This window comes from Cervus canadensis, chromosome 29, assembly GCF_019320065.1.
Source record: "Cervus canadensis isolate Bull #8, Minnesota chromosome 29, ASM1932006v1, whole genome shotgun sequence".
NCBI lineage: Eukaryota > Metazoa > Chordata > Mammalia > Artiodactyla > Cervidae > Cervus > Cervus canadensis.
Window position 1 is genome coordinate 33,332,665 of NC_057414.1, and position 22,524 is coordinate 33,355,188.

Consider the following 22,524-nt stretch of genomic DNA (forward strand, 5'->3'; position numbering starts at 1 on the left):
CCTGAAATCAGACAAGTTTGAGAGACAGAGGGCAGAGGACAGATCGAGATTCTGGGGCAAAGTCACTGGGGAAGTTGATGATACAGAAGAGACTCTAAGAGGTGGCGGGGGATCCTCGAGGGTCCTCAACGTCAGAGCCTGGGGGCTGCAGGGAGGAGTGTGGACTTTCTTCTTAGCATCAAGGGGGAGTGACAAAGTCTCATCTCTTCTGGAAAGCATTATTTAGGCTGCTGTTTGGAGAATGGACTGTCCGGCTCATGATGTAAAGGATGGATGGATGGTGTGGAAGCAGCAGAACTGACTACTGCAACAGTCCAGGCAGGATGTCATGATCTCTCGGATGAAGGCACTAGAGTGAAGGGAGTGAAAATGGATGGGAGATTTCTTTTGCAGGAAGAACCAACAAGACAAGTAGTCAGATTTAATATTAGAGGTGAAGAAAAAGGAGGAACAAAGATAATTCTTAGTGGTTCTGTTTAAGGAATATGTTAAGAAGGGTGCCAGTAAGTAAGTCAGAGAAACTGTAGGAAGAATAGCCTCTGTGGCATGCAAGATGGTAGGATAACGAATTCTATTTTGGATGCATCAAATGGTAGATGCAATCTCTTCTGGGACACACAATTAACTTAAGTACTAATAAGATAAGAAAAGTCAAACACTTTCAGCTGGTCATATCAGCCTCTACAGATGCGAAGTTTTATTCTATTACAAAGGACTTAGAAATTCCCTTGGCCTTTAAGTTGAAATTTTTATGTTTTTCAACAAAATTATCAGCTGTGGGCATCCTTTCTGTATTAGATCCTATAAAGACTGTAATTGTTGTGGTCATTCTTTCAAAGACAAATAGGACTTGCCTATTATCAAATTTACACCCTGCTGCTCTGTCTGTATGCATTTCTGAATACATGATTTTCATCCCAATGCTAAATCAATGTGTGATTGAAAGTATCATTTTTTGAAGAAATTTTAAATGGCAATTAAAACTAACACATGTCATGCCGACAGTGCATATCACTCAAGGAAGTGAAGAAAATGGGGCCAAGTTTAAATAAAAAATTAAAAAATCCAATGGCCTGACTCCCACAATGATGAGATAATTATGGGTTAAGGAAGGATATTTTCTTGATAAAATATATCTGAAGGGAATTCTTTCAGTTTACCATTTCTAATTGCCCAATTAGCACATCTTGTCCAAATACCCAATGTCCTCAGAAAGAAGAGGGACCCTGAAGAGCATGAAGGGCCCACAATGGAAGGCAGAGAAAGAAGTAGCCACTATGGATGCATCTAAATATCAGAAATTTAAATACAGCATCTCCATTTACTGAGTACCTGTTACATATCAAGTATGGTCATATATCACTTCATCTTTATAATAACATCTTTGTAACTTAGACTAAAGGATTATGGCTGACCTAATGAGGTCAAATAACTTAACAGCCAGCACAGAGAACCTCAGAGTTTTGAACACTTGTTGCTTTAAAAACCCATGTTTTCATTGAAAGAAACAGTTGAAAGAGGCATCCTAATATACTTTCCCGAGCAAAAGAGTGTGGCAAACACACTTTCTCAAATTCTACAGATCTTTATGGAATTAGACCTTCTTTGGGAACAGGTAAACCTAAGTGCCCTGGGAGTTTACTGGGGATGCTTTATAAGACCGAGAGGAATTTATTTTTCTTAATTACAGGCTTTTCTGATCATAAATATTGTTGGCTTTGGGGACATAGTGTTTTAACATCTACCTGTTTTCTCTCTCCATGCCACTTCCACTGTCTTTTTCTCTGTCTCTAAGGTTTCTGTCTGTCTCTGCACTCCATCTGACTCATGCTTTTTATGTTTTTCTATCTCCATGTGGGAAAGGGGGATGTTTATTAAGGGGGTGCAGTGTCAGACTCCAGACAATTAAAAGGTTAGGCTCAGAGAGAGGAAGCAGAAAACTGGTTTTACTCCATGCTCAAGGGAGAGAGAATAAATAATAAGGAACACACATCCTAGATTTTCTACAATGTGACTTATTTCAAATGCTATGGTCCACTGCCCACACAAGCATATCTGCCCTTGTTGGAACCCTGGGGTCAACTTTTGGTTCAGCACATAGAGTTCCTCTGTGAAAAGATAAAGTCAGACTGCCTTCCCTGGCATCTTCCAGGTCACCAGATTCAGAAAGAAATGGGAGCAAAATGTGTCCCATGGCCGTGATGCATGGAAAAATTCTACATAAATTCCAGAACTTAATCTTCAGTCTTGATTGTAGTTGATGAAACCCAGGCTGAGAGAGAAGAAACAAACTGCTTAAGGTCACGTAACAGGTGGTAGAATCAAGATTCAAACCAAGGCCCCTGTATTTCTAAACCCTGGGCTTTGCTCGATGCTGCAGGAAATTAGATCAAGGTGCCATCCAGGGATAAAGATCACGCTTCTGGGGGGCTCTCCCCTGGTGCTTAAGCTCAGAAAAGGAGCACAATCTTCAGCCAAAAGGAGATCAGAACCCTAATACACATTCTCATGAAAGCTGGTAAGAGCAGAACCCAAATGGCAACCTCTCAGGAGAGCTGGTTCATGCAAGGGGGCATGAAGAGAGACTGGAGAGAAAGGACAGGTGGCAGAGTTTCTATAACACTCTAGGTGTGCGAGGGCCCTTTGCAACTCCTCTGTGCCAGCTGGGGTGGGGTGGGTGGGCAGAGTGCCATGTGTCCACCTTCTCCCATTCACTGCAATAGTCTACCAACCAGCATTGAGCTGTGCTAAGGCCATCAGGCCCAGACATACCCTAAGACCAGCCTTATGAAAATGATGCTAGTGAACATCAGAATGGTGAGATGCTGGCAACTTTGTGTGGTTCAATTGAATGCCATAATCACAATCACCAATCACGATATTCCTAGTCATGGAGTACACAGAACCTAGGTCAAAGAAGGCTGCTGCCTGGACACCCACCCTTCCCCATCCATGGGAGGAAGTGTCATCTCTATGATTCTGGGAAGCTGGTGGGTGAAGAAGAGGCCAGTTGCCAGTCCTAACAGTCACATTCTCCCTTACCCCCTCACTGGCTTCTGAGTGGGTAGTAAGGATGAGAACAAGAGCTGACCACATAAGGACCATGACCTTCCTCATTATACTTCTCAATGTTGGGGTCAGGGGTGAAGGAGGCTGTGTGTGTGCATAAGTAAGAGGTTATGTTTCCAAGGCTTAAATCCCTACCAGATCTCAAGTTTCTGGATACCCTGAACTACTACTGTCCTCTTCAGTTTTTCCACCTGTAACAATCATGATACATGTAGCACCCTCTTCACAGAAACATTGTAAACTTGTATAAAATAATGCATACCTGGTGTCTAGTATGCTGTTGTTATTATTGGAGACTATTTGTTCAGGCTGTAAAGCCTTGAAATCTTTACATAAACTTATGGCATGTCTGTTCCAACTCTCAATATTCAGAATAACCTCTCTGTCTCTCTTCTACCACTCAGCTACCCTTGAGGTAAAGAGGGCAGGAAGGTCCAGAGGGAAGGAATCCTGGCTCACACGGATTCTATGAGATGGGATGAATATCTTGGATTCATTCATCTTGGAATTATTATCCTGACAGAAAACTTGGGACGAATGCATTCTTTTTAAAGGACAGGGGACCTAGCTTGGGCTGCAGTGTGAAGAGGGGACAAGAGTTTTAAAATAGGTTCAGAATCCACGCATACATCAAGCACTGTCAGCAGATGGGATAGATATTTCTCAGCATATATGGCTTGTGTTATTTCTAAGTATATAGGGATGCTGCTGCATTTGATTTCACACACATTGATCACAGTGCTGCAGAATTCATGGTAGCTCTTATTGTGGTTTTTCTTCTCAACCATTGGATACTAAAAGTAAAATTATTTTTATGTGGCACCCAATACATTTTCAAGCCCTTTGATTTAGCAGTTCTAAAGACCACCATGGATTGGAAGAAATTAGAAACCAGGAGGCCAAAGATGTGACCTTGGGCCTGAGTGATGCTCTTCTGATGGTCCATGGGATCTAGAGTCACTTCATCTCTCCCTGCCTCACTTCCCTGGGAGAAGTAAGAGAACTAGTGGCAACAGGATTTCTAGTGACCTGGTCTAAGAATCCTAAAATTGGATTAAGGCTGGATGCATGGAGATCTTCACTGAAACATTATTTATAACAGCCCCCAATTAGAACAACATAAATGTCCAAACATAGGGTAATGGTACTGTACATCTCCTTGATGGAATGCAATGAAACCAATTAAAATTATGTTCACTAATACTACGTAACGACATGGAAAATTGCTTCTGATCTGTTCTTAAAAGAAAAAATGAGATATAAATGATATGATTACAACTACATAATAAAAACTATGGCAGAGAATAAGGGGGGAAATGGAAGAAAATACATTAAATCTAATTGTGCATGAGTGACTTTAAATCTTTTTAAAGCTACTTTTGCGTGGTGTCCAAATTATATTTAACAAGGATGCATTACTTAAGCTAAATACGTCAATAATAATCAGCTGAGAGAGTTAGGGTAAATATTTTCTAAGGCCTTTAGTTCTAACATCCAACTGCAACCATGACAGTTTAAAGAAACAGCAGATGTGTGAAAGCTTCTTCAAATGTGGACAGCGCTGCGTTATCCTAAGTCCTTATTATGATTAACTTGTGAGAACTGACACAAGCCCATTAACAAAGCCAAGAAGTGACATGAGAAGAAGGCACATGATACAACACTCTACTGGCTGCTAGAGTTCTTTTGGGCCCAAATATTCTTGATGAAACCTTTAGAGGAAGGAAAGTGACACAGCTCTTTGCCGTGCAGCCCTCTCTGCCCTTCGTGTTGGCATGATTGTCAAGCAGGTTTTATTGCATTCTCAAGTGATGGGCAGAACAGATGGCCAAAGCCCAGCTTGGGGGCCGGTGTCTGCTTGGAGTGTCAGTGATGCTTACGGGGGAGGGGTGGAGAGGCATGGCGGTGGCTGTAAGGATGGGCCCTGGGACCACACAGGGGGGAAGAATAAACATGGTGGGCTTCTCTGTCAAAGACCCCAGGAGTCTCACTCCCACACAGTAATGCCAGTATGAATGTAAACACACTGGGGAAGTAACCCAGAAATGGAAGTTTTTAGCCCAAATTAAAGGTTGCTAGTTACAATTTAGTCATAACAAGAGCAGCTGCTGGATGATGTCTGTATTTCATCCAAGGTGTATCACCTCATTATCATTCATCAAGATCGTGGGGAGGGCGGGGACAAGATGAAGTCATACCAAAAAAAAAAAAGACAGAGAACCTGGACTTAAATGCAAGTGGTCTGAGTTTGACCTGTGACCCTGGACAGTACAGACTACATGAACCTTGAACTACCACCGTACCTCTTTGAGCTTCAGTTCAGAAGACCCAGGTTTGATCCTTGGGTCAGGAAGATACCCTAAAGAAGGGAATGGCTACCCACTCCAGTATTCTTGCCTGGGATATCCCATGGACAGAGGAGCCTGGTGGGCTATGGTCCATGGAGTCGCAAAGAGTTGGACACGACTGAGTGACTAACACTGAAAATAAGGTCAAGGTCATAGTTTCAAATGCCTTGCACAAAGGTGCATGGAATCAAGAGTCAAAGGTGAATTACATGTACATTTTCTATTCTAAGAATACATTGTCTAATCTCTGTATCAATTTCTCCTTGCTTTTGTTAGAGTTCTAAATTCTAGGCCATGTTGCTTGATAAGACAAGGAACATTTAAGAGCTCAGATGGTCAAAGGGACCCTTTTGTCACTATTAGGTTGAGTCACTGTCCTGGCCCTTTGGGACAGGCAAGAAAATCATAGGCTTTACTAGGTCAAGGGTCCTTATAAACATCAAGTCCAACAATAAGAGACGAGAGGCTCACAAAGATGAGGCAAGTGCTCAGAGCTGCACAGTTAATAAGTAACAGAGTAGATATTCAGATCTATTGGGTTGGCCAAAAAGTTTGTTCTGGTTTTTCTGTAACATTTTTAAGGAGAAACCTAAACAAAATTTTTGGCCAATCCAATAGAGGTCCCCCGCCCAGATTTAACATTCTTTTTGCTACATAGATATTGATGATTCAAAATATACTTTTTTGACTTGAGAAAGATGATGTAAAGCAACAGCTATGGAGGACTGCAAGGAGATCAAACCAGTCAATCTTCAAGGAAATCAACCCTGAGTACTCATTGGAAGGACTGATGCTGAAGCCGAAGCTCTAAACCTTTGGCCACCTGATGCGAAGAGCCAGCTCATTGGAAAAGACCCTGATGCTGGGAAAGATTGAAGGCAAAAGGAGAAGGGGGCGGCAGGGGATGAGATGGTTAGAGAATACCACCGACTCAGTGGACATGAGTCTGAGTAAAATCCATGAAGGACAGAGGAGCCTGGCTTGCTGCAGTCCATGGGTTCACAAATAGTCGGACACGAATTAGTGCATGAACAACAGAAGTTTGAGAGCAGATACTTGGGTATAAATGACGCAGGCTAAGAGGTCAGGAGAGGTGGGGAAGGGTGAAACCTGATGCTGTGCATCAATATAGCAGTTTTCAAAGCTGAGTATAATTTCAACTCTAATTCTTCCTTATGGATTTAACCTTACCTGTTAGGCAGGACAGACACGGGCCCCAGTTTGTACATGAGGAGGAAGATGAAATGTTTTGCGTACAATCTCAGAGCCCATTAGTGGCCAAACGGAGACGAGTGGCACGTAGAGAATTCTTCATGTGCCCTGACCCCTTTTAACAGCTCATGTGCCGCCTGTTTGCGAGTGTTGAAAAAACCATGTGGGCAGTTCTCAGCCCCACTTACCTCTGGAGTCCTTGATGCCCTGTCACTTTTAAGAACCACCAAACCATGTCAGGACCCCGGATTAGCAACTCCTCAGAGGCTGGTGCCCTGAGAGTCTGTTGCCCCCAGAGTCCAAAGACATCAGAGTGTGTTGATTGGCGCAGAACTTTAAGTCACTAGGCATTTTTGCTACAGATAAATATAGGCACGCAAAGAACAAATGGGGTTGACATCTGGTGCCGAGGATAGGGGGTGGAGGACAAAGAACAGAAGAAGCCAGGCTGGCTTTATCAATTCCACCATGCCTTTCCCCCGGCGGGCAGCACCGAGCCACCAGCCACTTGCCTCTTTACAGTTTTAACTAAAAGGAGCATTACAGAGGTGAATTAACATTTAAAAAGAATGTAAAAACTCAGAGCTGTTCTAATGATGATTAATGGAGAGCTATAAGGGGGCCTTGACCTGCCAGTGTCATTAAATGGATTGGCAGGTTTCTGAGCATTAATTATAAATAGCCACAGGAGTTCTCCCGCTTAACAGAATGATGATAAATCCGAGTCTCCGAGAGAGGAGAAGAAAGGAAAGCAAAAAGGGGAAAAAAGTTTGCCTGTTTCTGTCCACCCGGGTGTTGTGGGGAGAAGGCAGAGAGCGAGCAGAGGGAACAAGATAAATGATAAATTAGGCCCTGCCAGTCAATCACATTTCCTAAATGTTTTATGTCCCCAAAGCTATAAAAGCAATATTCCTTTCTGCCCTTATTGGAAGCATTTCTGTACGGCAATCACATCAGTTTCCTTGGGGATTTCAACTGAAATGTGCTTTGCCTTTTCTTTTTATATTTACTCTCCAGCCTGCGACCAAGGGAGGGTCAGAGCCCGCATACAAATGGGCAGGAGAGAGACCCAGTGACCAGGAGAGGCTGGCGAAGGGAGCAAGGGGCTGGCAGGGGGCCCTGGCTCCTCCACTGTGCCCACAGCAGAGGGCCAGCGCTCCAGTTCCTGCCCTGGAATGGTCTCGTCCAGTGAGCAGGCCCCGACCTGATAAGACCCGTGGTGAGGGCTCAGAGCAAGCTTTACGGACTCCACACATCCCATTAGGGCAGGTGTGGGGTTGAGTCTGTTTTGCTCACTGCTGCCTGATCAGAACCTACAGCAGGGCCTGGCGCATCGTGGCGCCCTGCAGTATTTGTTGAATCGGGGCATGAAGGAGGGAGTGATGAACAAGTTTCTCAGCGACTAGGACTCACAGCGAGGACCTCTGGAGGGGCCACATGCAGTGCGGACACCTGAGCGCAGCAGAGCCTCGGGCGACGGGCGTTCAGGTCCTGGGCACAGCCACTGGCTCTCCTTATCCCTGGAATACGAGGGTGCCAGCTTCCCCCAGCCCATTCTTTGAAAACTCATTAGGATTCCTTGCATTTTGGAGCGGGCAGGGAACCCAGGGAGGTGCAGAGACCGATCCAAAGTCACTCAGGTAACTATGTGAGCCCCAGCGCGGGTCCCTCCTAGAGTCCCCTCCGCTACCCATAACCCTGCCTCTCTCCCGCTCCCCACCATGACTTCCAGACCTGCTGGCAAAAGCAATCTCAGCCAGCTGGCCCTGCACCTCTACATCCCAGAACGCTCGAGCCTAGGGATGTGTGGGTCTCCCAGCCCTGCCTGCCAGGTACCTGGGTTTTAGGTGATCACCTGTGGTGGAAGAGGGAGGCAGACAGAGAGAGGTCAAGAGAAGGAATGAAAGGAAGAAGCCCAAGCTAGGATTTGGAAGAATGGGTTATCCCTGGATGATGTTATATATTTTGTGTGTCGTTACTTTTCAAGGCTTTCCCCTACAAGTCATTATTTCAACTGATTAGAAAACAGTATTGAAAGACCTGCTTCTCTGGTACCGTTTTCCTCACATCCTATTAGTTGCAATACAATTACAAAGAATACATCAATTCCTGGCCTGCCCGCTGCCGCTGCCAGAGCCGCCTATTAAAAAGCGGCCTTATTAATGGAATTGTACATCTAGGATTAATCGGCTTGCGTGGGCCATTTACATTTCTCATTCCACAAGCACTTTTGTTTGCTTAATAGGCTGAAGGAGGTAGGAAATGACACAACAAAAGCCTCTCCCAATTGCCACGGGTATCACTGGGGGATGTAATGCCCCCTCCTCCTTTCATCCTGAAGTGCCTCCCAGGGATAAGATCTGGGCGTGCTGCTGGGGAGATGCGGCGGCAGCCAAGGCACGATCAGTGGGGAGGGGATTGCAGGGGCGCGGGGGAGGTCCAAGGAGGTGTGCAAGCTCTGGCGAAGGAGATACAGCCAGAGACACGCATACAGGGACGTGGGGGCGGGGGGAAGGCCCAGGAGACCAGGATCCAGGCAGGGTGACCAGGTGGGGACCTGGCATTCATGAGACAGATGTACCCTACCTTCACCACGAATGGCTCCTGCTGACCTGGTCAGCTCCCTCCATCCACATGGTCCTCCATCATCGCCCACTCATGGCTCAGGTGCTATAGATCCAAGCCACTCCTCTCCTGGGCTGAGCAAAGCACAGTTTCAACCGAGGGGGAGTGTGGGGCCGGAGGAGGAGGCCACATGTGTCCACTGGTTTTTCTTTCTTCTATTGCTTGGAGGCCTCAGGACTGACCACTTGGGCTTCTCTCCTGGACTTTGGGGAGGAGAGTTGAGAGCATCACGGCCAGAGTTCTTCAGTTCACTAGATTCCGAGAGCCCAGCTAAGAGACTGCTGTCTCTGTAGCCACGTCTGTCGAGCAGTCCTGGAGATGCCGGCCACCTGTGTGGACCCAGGGTGATGGCAGGGGAGTGGTGCTGAGATAGAGTAGGGATGTCCCAGTTCGCCAGCTCCGTCAGACTCCCTAGAGAATGTGGAGACTGCACCCTTACCCAAGCAGGTGCAATTACCCCTGGCACATCCTGCCTATAGGGAATTTCCTGGGACATCAGAGAGGTTAGGACACCCCAGGGAAAAGTCACTCAAAAATCATAAACCTTGAACCTTTTCATCAAACCCTGTCTCCAGTGAATCTATACTGTGCCGAGCAGAAGCGGGCCTGGGAGGAGAGGGTCACGCAGTACGTGGGTTCTGCACTGATGGGGCTTCAATGTTGAGCCAGGGAAGGGTCCAGTCTGGAGATGGACAGAAAGCAGATCTCCTCTCAAGGTGGAAGCCACACTTCCCAGCCAGGGCCAGGAGCCTACCTGCCTACCCTCTCCTCCTCTCCTCTCTTCCACTTGCTCTCACAGGCTCATCCTTTTGACGATGATGCTTTATTGAATTTGCTTCTCTTTTTGTCTCTGGCCAGCTGGCTTCCCCCATGACCTACGGAGGTCCGTGCAGGTCAAAAATGATGGACAGCTGAGGCCTATGAAGCCCCAGGCCCCCTCCCAGTCAGGGGCTCTAGTCAGACAGAGGGCTCCAGTCTCCGATGGTGTTACCGTGGCAGCAGGGTCCATGATGGTGAAACGCTGTAATATAGTATGACTTTGTGCCTTAATGAAATTTTTTCTAGACCACTAGGAAAAAAAGACTCCATTAACCACACTACAAAGGCCTCTACTTATTAGTATTTTAGAACAGTGGCACAACATTTTGTGAATCTAATTACTGCTGACAAATATGAAAATTGAAATCAAAGTTGAATTTTCAGCTACCGTGCCTCATATACCAGCCTTCTCTGACTCCGACTATTGCATCAACACATTTATTCTTCCAATAGTTTCAGCAGAAGATGGGTGATTTTCCCTCTGCTTGCTGCCGCTTACTTCTCCCGCCCACCACCAGTCCCCATACCTTCCCCGGCTAGGACCCTATGTATTTTGAAGCATTAAATCTGACATATTCATCTTGGTGGCCAGCCCAAGCTAACTAACTTCATGTTTACCTGTCACAGATGCAGCAACGGGCTGAGCTGAGAAAGCCTCTTCCCTCCACCCCTCTTCTCCTCCCGCCCCCAATCCTAGCCTTCTTTTTTTCAGATAAAAGTCATTTGACTGATTTCAAATTCCTTGTGATATCAGAAAAAAAAAAAAAAAAAAAGGACTTGTCAACACCTTTCTTTCTTTCCCCTATTAAGCACACTGTAAAAATCAATCCCTTTTGTCACTTCACTCTGCTTGCGAGAATGTTTAATGGATGTCAAGGGAGCTAATGATCGCTGGTAGAAAATTCATTTTAGATTTGCTATTTATAAAGTGTTCAGTGCTCAGGTGGGAAATTAACATGAGGCAAGGAGCCGGCTGGGTGGGGGAGGGTGGGAGGCCAAACGGGGCCCTGCCGGGCTGGCAGGCACTTTGTGTGGGTGGCCCCCAAGGGCTTCTTTGGGCAGAGGATGCTAGTGTCAGAGGTGCTGTGGGGATTCGAAAGAGCACAGGATCCAGAAACATCCAGACCCCGTGATCTGACCTTTCGGAGCCAAAATTTTTGTCAGTGATAAAATCCTATCTGCAAAACGCGGCTCACAAGTTGTAGAAAAGGATTAAATAAAATATTACACATAAAACATTCACTGGTGACTGGCGCCAAGGACTGGGACATGTTTGATAGATGTTTCGTTTTTTTCCCCACAGCCCCAACGGCCCAGGAGGGGACTGGGATAGGGGATGGTGAGCACAGAATTGCTCTGGGATCTGAAACTGGCCAGGGCTGCACTCAAAGACAAGCCCACCTGGCCTGCCCACACCACGGCCCCCACGTGAGCGCAGCGGTCCCTGGTTCTCAGACGTCAACAACAGCGAGCAGCAGAGTCACCTGGAGGGCCTCTTAAGCCCCACACAGCTGGGCCTCATTAGCTTCAGCATTTTTTGAGGGTCTAGACCAGGGGTCCCCAACCCTCTGGGCATCAGGGACTGGTTTGGGGGAAGATAATTTTTCCATGGACCCAGGTGGGGGAGGGTGGTTTTGGAATGATTCAAAGCGCATTTATTCTGCTCTCCATTTCTATTATTATTATATCAGCTCCACCTCGGATCATCAGGCGTTAGATCCCGGAGACTGGGGACCCCTGGTCTAGAAGTCTGGGGTGGGGCCCCAGAACTAGCATTTCTGACAAGTGCCCAGGCGGTGCTGACCACTCTCAGAACCACCATGATGGCCCTGCGAAGGGAACAGTGTCCTGAAAGGCAATGTGGAACCCCCGCCCAAAGGGCACCTCCCGAATGGCAAGTCCTTCCCCGCCTGCCCGACCCCTGCCCCTCAAGCCAGTCTGGGACTCAGAATTGCCCAGCAAATCCGCGAAGGCTAGTTCAATCCCTCCCAAAGTTTACCTTGCTGGTCAAGCGGAAGAGCCAGGCGCCGGGTTCACGTTCTCATTTGCATCAGCGCAAGCCAAGCCTCGGTCTCCCCTCTGGGTGGCTGGTGCCTCAGGGGCTGAGTGGGTCAGCCCCCAACCCTCCAGCCCTCCAAGGCTGTCTCAGTTGCACTTGGCACTCCAGGTCCAAAAGCTCTGGGCCACCCCTCACCTCGCTTCTAGTCTCCTCTTCCTGGCCTTGCCTTGGACACTTCTCTGTTCTATTTGGATTAACTGCAAATCTCCTTTGATTACTCGCTGTGTTGAAACAGACATCCCGTTGCCACGTGTTTGATGACTGAGTCCCGGGGGAGTTCCTATTTGCAAGGCAGCCAGTTACAGTGCACTCGGCCTTACACACACTCCTCGAGCTGCTAATTCATTGTCTGAGAAGTTGCTTTTCAGTTTTCTGATTTTTCAATAATAGGCTTCTCACCAAGCCCTTAAGCTCCAGAAATAAGCCTAAAACTACTTTTCCAGTCATTTACATAAACACCAGTGGATCCGGAAGGGAGAAAAAGGGACTAGTTTTGCATGTTACTCCTAAGGCTCTGGAAGTCTCTACGGACAGCCTGTCAAGGCTGCAGGTCTGGAAAAGTGCGGTGGGAAGCGTGCGGCTCCCAGAAAACCTGACACCCCGGCGAACGATAAATCCTGAAATTTCTCCTGACGCCCTGGCTGCCGCTTTGCGGAGCTGGGTGGATATTCTGGGCACCAGCAAATTGTTCTGTCAGCACACGGCTCCCTCAGCTGCATCCTGTTAGGAAGCCTGTCACTCATCCCCCAGTCTCCGCTCCGCAGCCCCGCCCTCTGAGGCGGCATCTTGCCTCCTGGGGCAGGTGAACCAGGGGCTGCAGAAAAGCTGCCCAGAGGCAGGGCCCCGAGGGATGGAATTCCGTCTCCCTGCAGCTGGCCCCTCATTCTGTTGTGGGATTGTGGGTTCAGGGGGTGGACCATAGCAGGTGCTCAGTTAGCTCAACTGAGGTGAGGGACTTCCTGGCACGTGGGCCACTTTCAGCCACCCTCTGTTTTTCTATTTCTCTTTCTTTCCCAAATGTGGATTTTAGATATAATCCAGTGAGCCAGAAAGAGAAGCCATCTCTTTTCTCCCCACTGCCAAACTACATACCTCCCCATTAAAAAGAAGAGAAGCCAAGAAAACGTTCACCTTTTAGACTCGTAATTCTGATCTGGCCATTTTCCTGAGGTCTAAGATGTATGGACAAGAGACATGTGTCAGATGAACATGGCGCAAAAACAAGATGCCCCCTTCAATGTGAATTTCAGATCAATAGCAAAAAAGTTTTAATATAAGTATGTGCTATGCATAATTAAAAGTTAGGCATCACTTATCTGAAAATAAGTAGGGTGTCCTGGATTTTTATTTACTAAAGCTGGCAACCCAAAAGGAAATTCTCATTAGTTTGCATATTTCTATTGACTTGCCTGGTGGCTCAGAGAGTAAATCCTCCTGCAATGTAGGAGACCCAGGTCAGGAAGATCTCCTAGAGAAGTGAATGATTACGCACTCCAGTATTCTTGCCTGGAGATTCCCCATGGACAGAGGAGCCTGACGGGCTACAGTCCATGGGTTGCAAAGAGTCAGACATGACTGAGGGACTAACGTTCCCTCACTCACTGTAGTTTTCATACTGCCAAGTTTGCTTTGTCTTCAGGTTCCTTGCTAAGGAGGGAATATTCCAGAGAAACTGAGACCCCTCCCCTGAGGCTCCAGCAGCCCCCAGAGCAGCCCTTCCTTCCTATCAGAGTTCCTCACCTGTGCTACACGACTGCTTCACGTCAGCGGTTCCCGACATTTAGGGTGACTCACACATCTGACGGGCTTCTCCAGACACAGGTAGCTGCCTTTTCAGAAAGCCCCAGACTTTCTGATTCAGGGACCAAGATTGGACCAGACATCATGGATGCCTGGGCTACAAGGCCAACTCCTAACAAGGAAACTGCCAAGAGGGATCCTCTGTGGATAGAATCGGTGAGTCTGAGCAGGTCTCAAAACCCCTTTGTTCTCCTTTTCCCGCCTTTTAAACTCTGTCCCTGGCTGTCTTCTGTCTGCCCCTCTCAACACTGACACAAGTGTGTGCAGGGTTGCACAGTGTTGACCTCTCAGGAAGGACATCCCTGGGCCGAGAGCTTTGCAGGGTCACTGCGATGTGGGAAGATGTCAGCTTCCAGATCAGTGTGCAGGGTCAGTTTCCAGGGTCCATTTCCAAGTCGGTGTGCAGGGTCAGTGTCTGGGTCAATGGGGCTGCAGGGCAGCACAAGGAGGTCTCTGGGAGACAGAGCAGGACCCTGGCTGGGCAGAGGCGGAAGGGCTGCCTGTGCCAAGCTAAGGAACTTGGGCTTTATCTTGAGAACTGCATGCAGCTAATGGAGATTTTCAGTAAAGCACTCTAGTGGCTAAATTTGTTTTTGTAGCAAGATAATCAGTGATGGGCAAGATGGAGGAAGGGTTGAGCTGGGATGCAGACTGGTACAGGAGACCCGTTCAGAGGCAACAGCAGTCCTGTGAGCAATGAAGTCAGCTTGAGCTGGCACTGGAGACACAGGGAAGGTCAGAAACAGAATGGAAGCCAGTGGTGAGAGACTGCAGGGGAGGAGGGTCGGGGAGGGGAGTGGTGTGTGTGTGGGGGTGTGTGGGGGTGTGTGCACATGCCGTCATGGGGAGAAACAGTCACATGTTCCTTCTGAACACGTGCACTGTTCAGAAACCTCCTAGGGTCCCTGGCTTTACTTTTTCAGTATGAATGGAGAGACGAATTTCACAAGATAATCCACGTAAACATGAAAACTACATTTCAAGAAAGTTTAACTATTCCATTTACAGTTGAGGGAAATAAAGCCTTTAGGGGAAAAAAAACAAAAACAAAAACCCTCAGTTTCTAAAGGCAGAGTTAACAATGGAACTGCGATGAGAAAAGAATTTTTTGATTGGTGTGGAGATCAAGAAATATATTTTACATGGATAGGCTCTGCAAACTGTAAACGCAAAACTCTATCTCCGTAATTCCTTACAGAGTTCATGTGAGAACTGAGTTGGAGATGAGTTTTGACCGTGTTTGGGAGAAAGTCTAGTGTATCTCCTAAATGATGGGAAAAAGAGATGGAAAATACAGTGAGAGTAGATCATATCATATCTTACAAATCTGGAGAAAAGAGGATCAAAACTAACATTTCACAGTAACATAAACGGAGCATAACATTTAAAAATTATGAATCACTATACTGCACACCTGTAACATATAATATTGTACATCAATGATGCTTCAGTAAAAATAATAATAATAACAATAATTTTAAAGTCCAGAGAAAAAAGAATGCCATGAGGAAAGGTGTGATTAATACTACGTGGAATCCCTCTGATTCTCTAGCCAGTTCTCTCCATCATTATTCACACAACTATTTTCAGTCCTTTTCTGCTTTCTGGGAAAAAAAAAAATAGCCAGCCTACACAGTTACAGGCATACACAGGAAACTTGTATACACAAGTGTGCACACATAAACCTTCCATGAATTACACTCAGAGAAAATATAAGCCATCAGATGCTAACTTCTTCGACTTCCTGTCACTAAGTTTCAAAGTTTACCTGCATCCATACAGTGCCACAGACTGCTAATCAGCTCTCATTTTTCCACTTGTCTTTATTGTGGCCAAATACACATAAAATTTACCATTTCAACCACTTTTAAGTGTATGATTCCGTGGCATTAAGAACATTCATGATGTTGTACAATCATAACCCCCATCAATGTCCCCAGATCTCTCATCTTTCCTAACAGAATCTCTGTACCCATGAAATAATAAACCCTCATTCCCACTCCTGGTAACTTCGATTCTACTTTTTGCCTATGAATTTCCTGTTCTAAGTACCTTATAGAAGTTGCATCATACAATATTTGTCCTTTTGTGTCTGACATTTCACTTGGCATAATGTCTTCAAGGTTTTTCCATGTTGTCCAGGGGTCCCCAACATTTTTAGCACCAGAGAGAAAGTGTTTCTTGGAAAGCAATTTTTCCACAGACCAACTTGGGTGGGGGGCATGGTATGGGGTTGATTCAAGAGCATTATATTTATTGTTAACTTTATTTCCATTATTATTATATCACCTCCACCTCAGATCATCAGGCATTAGATCCCAGAGGCTGGGGACCCATGTTGTAGCCCATGTCAGAATTTTACTCACTCATTTCCACAAGGCTGGATGACATCTCATCGTATGTACAGACCACATGTTGCTTACCCATTCCTCCCTGGCTGGGCATTTGGGTTTCTTCCGCTTTTGGTTAATGTGAATAATGCTGCTGTGAACATTGGTGTGCAAATATCTATTTGAGTGTCTTCTTTCAAATTTTGGGGTATATACACCTAGAAGTGAAACTGCTGAATCATATGGTAATCCCATTTTTAATTTTTTGAGGAACCAAGAATGATTTTCCACGGTGACTGTACCACTTTACCTTCCCACCAGCAATGCACAAGTTTCCATTTCAGTTTCTCTATATTGTCACCATTTTTAAAAACTAATAACCATCCTCATAGGTATTAAGTAGTATCGATTATGGTATTTGCATTTCCCTAAGGACCAGAGATGCTGAAAATCCGTGGTTAGATCACAGAATAAGTGGTAAGGCCTTAACCATGCACTTGTATGGGGCCCCTCCCATCCTTGTCAAGGGAGGTTTAACCCCCTCCTTTCATAAGACATGAATTGGCTCCTAATATTCAGCCTCCCCTTCTTCCATGGTCACGGGCCCCAGAGTTTGTCTGGGCGTGTGGTCATCCAGAGTGGATGGTACCTTGCTCACACTGCCTTGCATCTCGGTGTGCCTGAGTGACTAAGCTCTGGCCCAGGACTTGTGAGGAGGGACTTTCTGTGACGGCTTCAAGGGAGGGAGCATCCTTGGGAGACAGTCTGTGCGTGCGTACTGCCCTTTATTTTTTTCTCCTCTTCCATCCCATGGCCTGACACAAGAATGCTGACCTCTTAGACCTTGTACACTAGATCCAAACCATGGAAAGAGTGGGGTCCCTGAGTGTCCCTGAGGCTGGGAACACTGCACCAGCCAGGAACACAGTGGGGTGGCTTTGTAACCAGAGAGATAGACTTCTATCTTCTTTAAACCACGTTCACTGTGTGGTTGTCATTTCTGTCTGAACCCAAAGGTAATGGATATTTTCAAACATGTGGTTCCTTCCTTACTTTTCATAGTAATGATAGTGGTTTTTTTACTCCTCTGCAAGTCCCATTTTTCTTCCTATGCTCAAGATTTGCCCACCCAGCCGCACATTCCTCCAGGGCCCTCATCTGGGTAGCCACCTCCTATCCGCCCTTCACCCTCTTTTTACCAGCCTCGCCCACCAGCGTTCAGACCTGTCTTCCCTATTTTACAAAAGCAACAAACTTCTCTCCAACTACAGCTCCCATTGGTGTCACAACTTTATCTCCCTTTAAAATAAAGAAAAAACTTAAATAATCATCCATGTTTTTTATTCTCACCCCACTTGATCCTTACACTATGGCTCCACCCCCAAAGACTGTTTTCCCAAGAGAATAGAAGATATTCTTCCTCTAAGTCTGATCTTAGTTGATCGTCAGCAATATGTGATGCGGTGGCTAAGGCTCCTGCCTGCCCCAAACACACATCCTCCAACCTCAGTATCATCCCACTCTCCTGGTTTTTCTCCCCTGTTTTGGCCACTTCTTGTCAGTTGTTTTCCCAAGATCTCTTCCCTTCCTGATCCTTAAATCCTGGTTGTCTGCCCCATTTCTCATCATCTTCCTTCCTGGGTAACTCATTGTGTCTGTGTCAAAGACTCTCTTGTTCAAGCTCAGGTATCTTTCCAGAGTTCCAGATTCATCCAGCTAGTTTCATATCAGAGAGCTCTGTGTACACCAATAAAACCATCGAGACCCAAATTGCATTCATCACACTCTCCCTAAAACCTGCCTGTGTCCTATTTACCCAGATATGAGAAGTCCTCTTCCATTTTGCTTTCTCGAGCATCATTGTTTTTCCTCTCCATCTCCAGGTCCTATCCTTTAAGTCAGCAGTCCCCAACCTTTTTGGCACCAGGCACTGGTTTTGTGGAAGAAAAGTTTCCCATAGATAGGGGGCAGGGTATATTTCAGGCAGCAATGTGAGCTATGGGGAGCAATGGGGAACTGCAGATGAAGCTTTGCTGTCTCTCCCATCACTCACCTCCTGCTGTGTGGCCAGTTCCTGACCAGCCACGGACCTTGGACAGGTAGCTGTCAGTGGCCTTGGGGGTTGGGGACCCCTGCTCTAAGTCCATGACGCTTGAATACCCACATCTCCTTGTCTCTGTCAGTCTCATCTGGTTAATTCATGCCTGCTTGGCTGCCAAATCCTCTAGTCTTTTAATTCATTCCCACACTGCAACTGGAGTAACATTTTAACATTTTTAAGTAACCTAAATAATGTTATTTATCAATTAACACTGCAAACTTAATCATGCTGCTCTCTGGCATACAAACAACCCTTTCTTCCCTCAGAATAAAATCTTTAACAAGAACCATAAAGGCACTTAAGGTGTGGCTTGTGACTACTTCTGTAACTGCACCCCTTGTCTTTCTACCTCCCAGCTGCCTCCACCCCCGCTTTATCCCAGGAAACTACACCAACACACTCAGCCTAGCCAGATTGGTATTGGATTCCTAAATTCCTACCATGCTTTCCTGTTTCTAGGATTTGGCATATGCTGATTCCTTTGCTTGTAATATTTCTCTCTCCTCTTACTTAGTTGAATCTGGTAACATTTGTGTCTCAGCTTTAGTACCTCTTCCTTCTAGAAGAGTTCTCTGACCTGATATATCTCGATGTGGCCATGGCAAACAAGACTTGCTTTCATCCCAACACTTACCATGTTGTCTTGAATTGTCTTTCTTGACTGAATGTAAGAACTAGGACTTACTGTTTATGGCCAGCACACAGTAGGGTCTGAATAAATCATTCTGGAGTAGTTGAAATAAAAACGTAAGTAAGAACTCGGCTATACTCTTGAATCTATGATTTTGCTGTTTTTTAATCATTCACCTTGGTGATGTGGACATGACAAGTTTATATCACTTGGGAATGACAGGAAACTAACGGTGACAGCTCATCAGAATACAAAAATAGCCTCAGTGGATTTAAATAATGGACCCACATGCAATAAAATTTCAAACACATAAAAGCAAGGATGGGAGAAGTCTTGAATAACAGCAATTTAGACAGGGGAATGAGTGCAACTTCAGTGAGCAATAGTGTGGAATATCTGAACAAGAAAAGAAATGAGTGTAATAATAAAGTGTTCTGATGTATAAAGTCCAAAATGTAGTAGACAATAACCCACTCCCCACTTTGCCAATCAAGCTACAGCAGGAACAATCCGTCTGGTAATGTCTTTTAGTGAATCATCATCAAACTGGAACATGCTTAGAAGATAGTGATCACAATGATTAGTGGTTTAGAAGTTATGCATGATAATGGTGATAAGGAACTAAGAATGTCAAGGTAAGATAACTAGGGTCCATCACAGTCTTCTCTTAGAAAGATACTGGATCGCTCAATATTACTGGTACTTTGAGTGGCTCTAACTGGCATAAGTCAGAAAGAGGCACATTTTTTTTCCCATGTAGATTTACTAGGATTGTATTCAGCTACAAGTAATAGAACCCTAATTATATGGAAATATTTTCCATAAATAATAAGTGTGGAAATACATATTGCACAGCTGGCGTGACTGCTATGTTATCTTGAACTTGGGGTCCTTCTGTTAGACCGAGCCATGTGAAATTGTTTACATTCAACTATTTTTGATTTACTCAAACTGCAAATTCATTTAGTTCAGCCTAAGAGCTTCCTGTTTTGCCATTCTGGTTGTAAGTGTTTTTTAATTTTTTTTTTTTTTTTTTGGCCTTTCTGTTTGCAGGTTAGTTCCTGGACCCCCGGATAGTATGCCAGGCTCTCAGTCAAGAAAAGATGTAGGAGTGGTAGGGTTCACAAAGAACAGCACTCTGGAGTCCAACACTCAAACTGCCACCTGGGAAACTTCAGCCTACTTTCCACTGGCCTGACTCGCGTGGCATGACCATCCTCGGCTCTAAGCAAATCTCAGAGGTGCATATTATAAGCAAGCATATTGCTGTCCTGAACAAGTTTAGAACACTATGTATAAAGAGAAAGGGTAGAATTTATATTGAGCAGCACTTTCTTGCAGAGTTTACCTACTATGAAACCGGGGGCTGGTGTCAGTTATCCTCAGCTATATCTGCACTGAAAGTCCTAAGTGTTTCAAAGTAGAGATGACCTCACCCCATTCTGATCCATATAATGAGATTTTCTGTGAGTTGAACCTGGGCTTCTGACAATCTCCACAGGTGATTTGGATAGACAGCAGAACCAGGACCACAACTCAGACAGCATTTGTTCTCTGCGGGTCCTGGAGCTGGTGAGCAGGAATTAGCCAATATCATTCAGGTGGGAGACCAGGCAAACTCCAAGGTACCTCCCACAACTCTAGAAAGTTTGAGTTTCTAGACTTGATGATTAAACTATTTTAGCCGTGGACAAGAATTCAGCAGTGCCAGAGAGTGATGAAAAAGTGGTGAGAAGGCATTCAAATCCTTCTATTAAGAAGTTTTAAGGGAGGAAGGAAAGAGAAATACGGAACGATTATTCTTGTTTGCTTTCAGAACTGACAAAATGGCTTACTGAACTGCAGATGTCTGTGCATCACCAATTGCATTGAGAAAAAAGGCTGTCAATTAATCTTGCTGTGCCTGGGTCAGGTTCCCCTCTGGCTGTTTAGAAGACAGTCAAATGCCCCCGGGGTAGGGAGTGGTGAAGAAGGAGGCAGAGTATGTTTGAAGTGGGTAAGAAGCACTGATCCTCTTCACCTTCTCTGGGTAAAGAAAACCCACCAGTCACTCTCCTCTTGTCCTAGGTCTGACTTTCCCTTGCCCTCTGACGCCAACGTGGTTCAGAGAGCAGCCCCCTCCTCCAAGCTTCTGACCAGCTGGCCCCTAGAGAGAACATGTCCTGCTCTTGGGTGAGTTTAGCCAGGAAGAACAAGAGCTCATTTCCACCACCTGGGTGCCTATAACATCTGGTTTATGGCTGGTGATCACCAGCAGGGGTGACTGATGTTTGTAGTTTCATATTCAGAGTCTAAAAGAGATCTTGTCAGAGGAAGAGATGAGTTGAATCTGATAAACAGACTTCAGAGAAGAGCAAGTTCCAAGGTCAGGTTGTTGTGTGAACAGTATGACACAGTCATTGGAGAAGGAAGGGTTAATTATAGCTCCCCCAGATTCTACAGGGTTCTATGGCTCCTGATAAACCTAAGGGCACTTCTCTCTCTCTCCCCTTTTTTTTTAATCCATAAACACTGATCAACTGTGTGCCAGGTACTGTGCTGGGTGTGCTGGCACACAGGCAGTCCCAGACCTCCAGGAGCTCACTGTCCACAGACAGGAGACAGAGGCGTCAGCAGGGAGCTACACAGACTTGCAATAGAAGCAAAGACCAGGAAGGACGCGCCAGAGCCGTGGGGGGCAGAAAAGAAGGCAGACGGAGCTTCGGAGAGGCGCTGAGCCTGGAGTTCTGCGTTGAATCATAACAAGTTTTAGCCAGGTGGGCTGGACAGCCATCAGTAGAGGGAGCAGGTGCACGCTTACTAGGGGGAAGACGCAGCAAAGCCCTAGGAATTCACGGAACCAGAGGACAAAGGGTTTGGAGAGAGACTGGCACCCCCGGGTCATGCCTTTCCAGAGAGCAGAGATTTCATTTTATCTGGATTTAGAATCAGGTGAGGCCACATCCTCTAATACTCAAAGCACACAGCGAAGAGATTTACCTTAAGAAGAAAACAGCATAAGTAGAAAAACAGCATAAAAAGAAAACAGAATAATTTTAGGAAAGGGCCATCGGCGCCCTTTCTACGAATGATTATACAGAAAACAGGAGAAAAGCTTGGAATATTTAACTTAGGGAGAAGGGGAGGGAATCGTGTTTTCAAATATTTGAAGAAAAGTCATGTCGAAGAAAAACCAGCCTCATCCTGTGGGTAGTAGTATTAGCAGCCCTCGTAATACTATAGATGATATTTATTGAGAGCTTACTGTGTGCCAGGCAGTGTTCTGAGCACTTTCTCTGCAGTAACTTATGTAATCCTTACACCAGCCTTAAATGTAAGTCTCAGAATTAGCTCCGTTTTGTACAAGAGGGAACTGAATTGCCCTCAGAGGTTGATTAAATTGCCAAAGATTTCAGACTAGGAAGTGGCAGAACCAAAGCTTGGACCCAGACCATCCAACGACTATGCTGTGTCTCGTCTCCAGACGGAGAGCAAGGGGCTGGAATCAATAAGAGGACAGATTCTTCTCCTTTGTCTCCCTGTCTTCCTGA

General features: G+C 45.8%; 1 protein-coding gene and 1 pseudogene across 3 annotated transcripts in view; both read right to left on the reverse strand.

The window, feature by feature from the left end:
• NTM (neurotrimin) overlaps positions 1 to 22,524 on the reverse strand; it is a 1,022,340-nt gene that overhangs the window by 990,983 nt on the left and 8,833 nt on the right. The window lies entirely within an intron of this gene.
• On the reverse strand, positions 16,709 to 16,820 carry LOC122431518 (annotated as a pseudogene).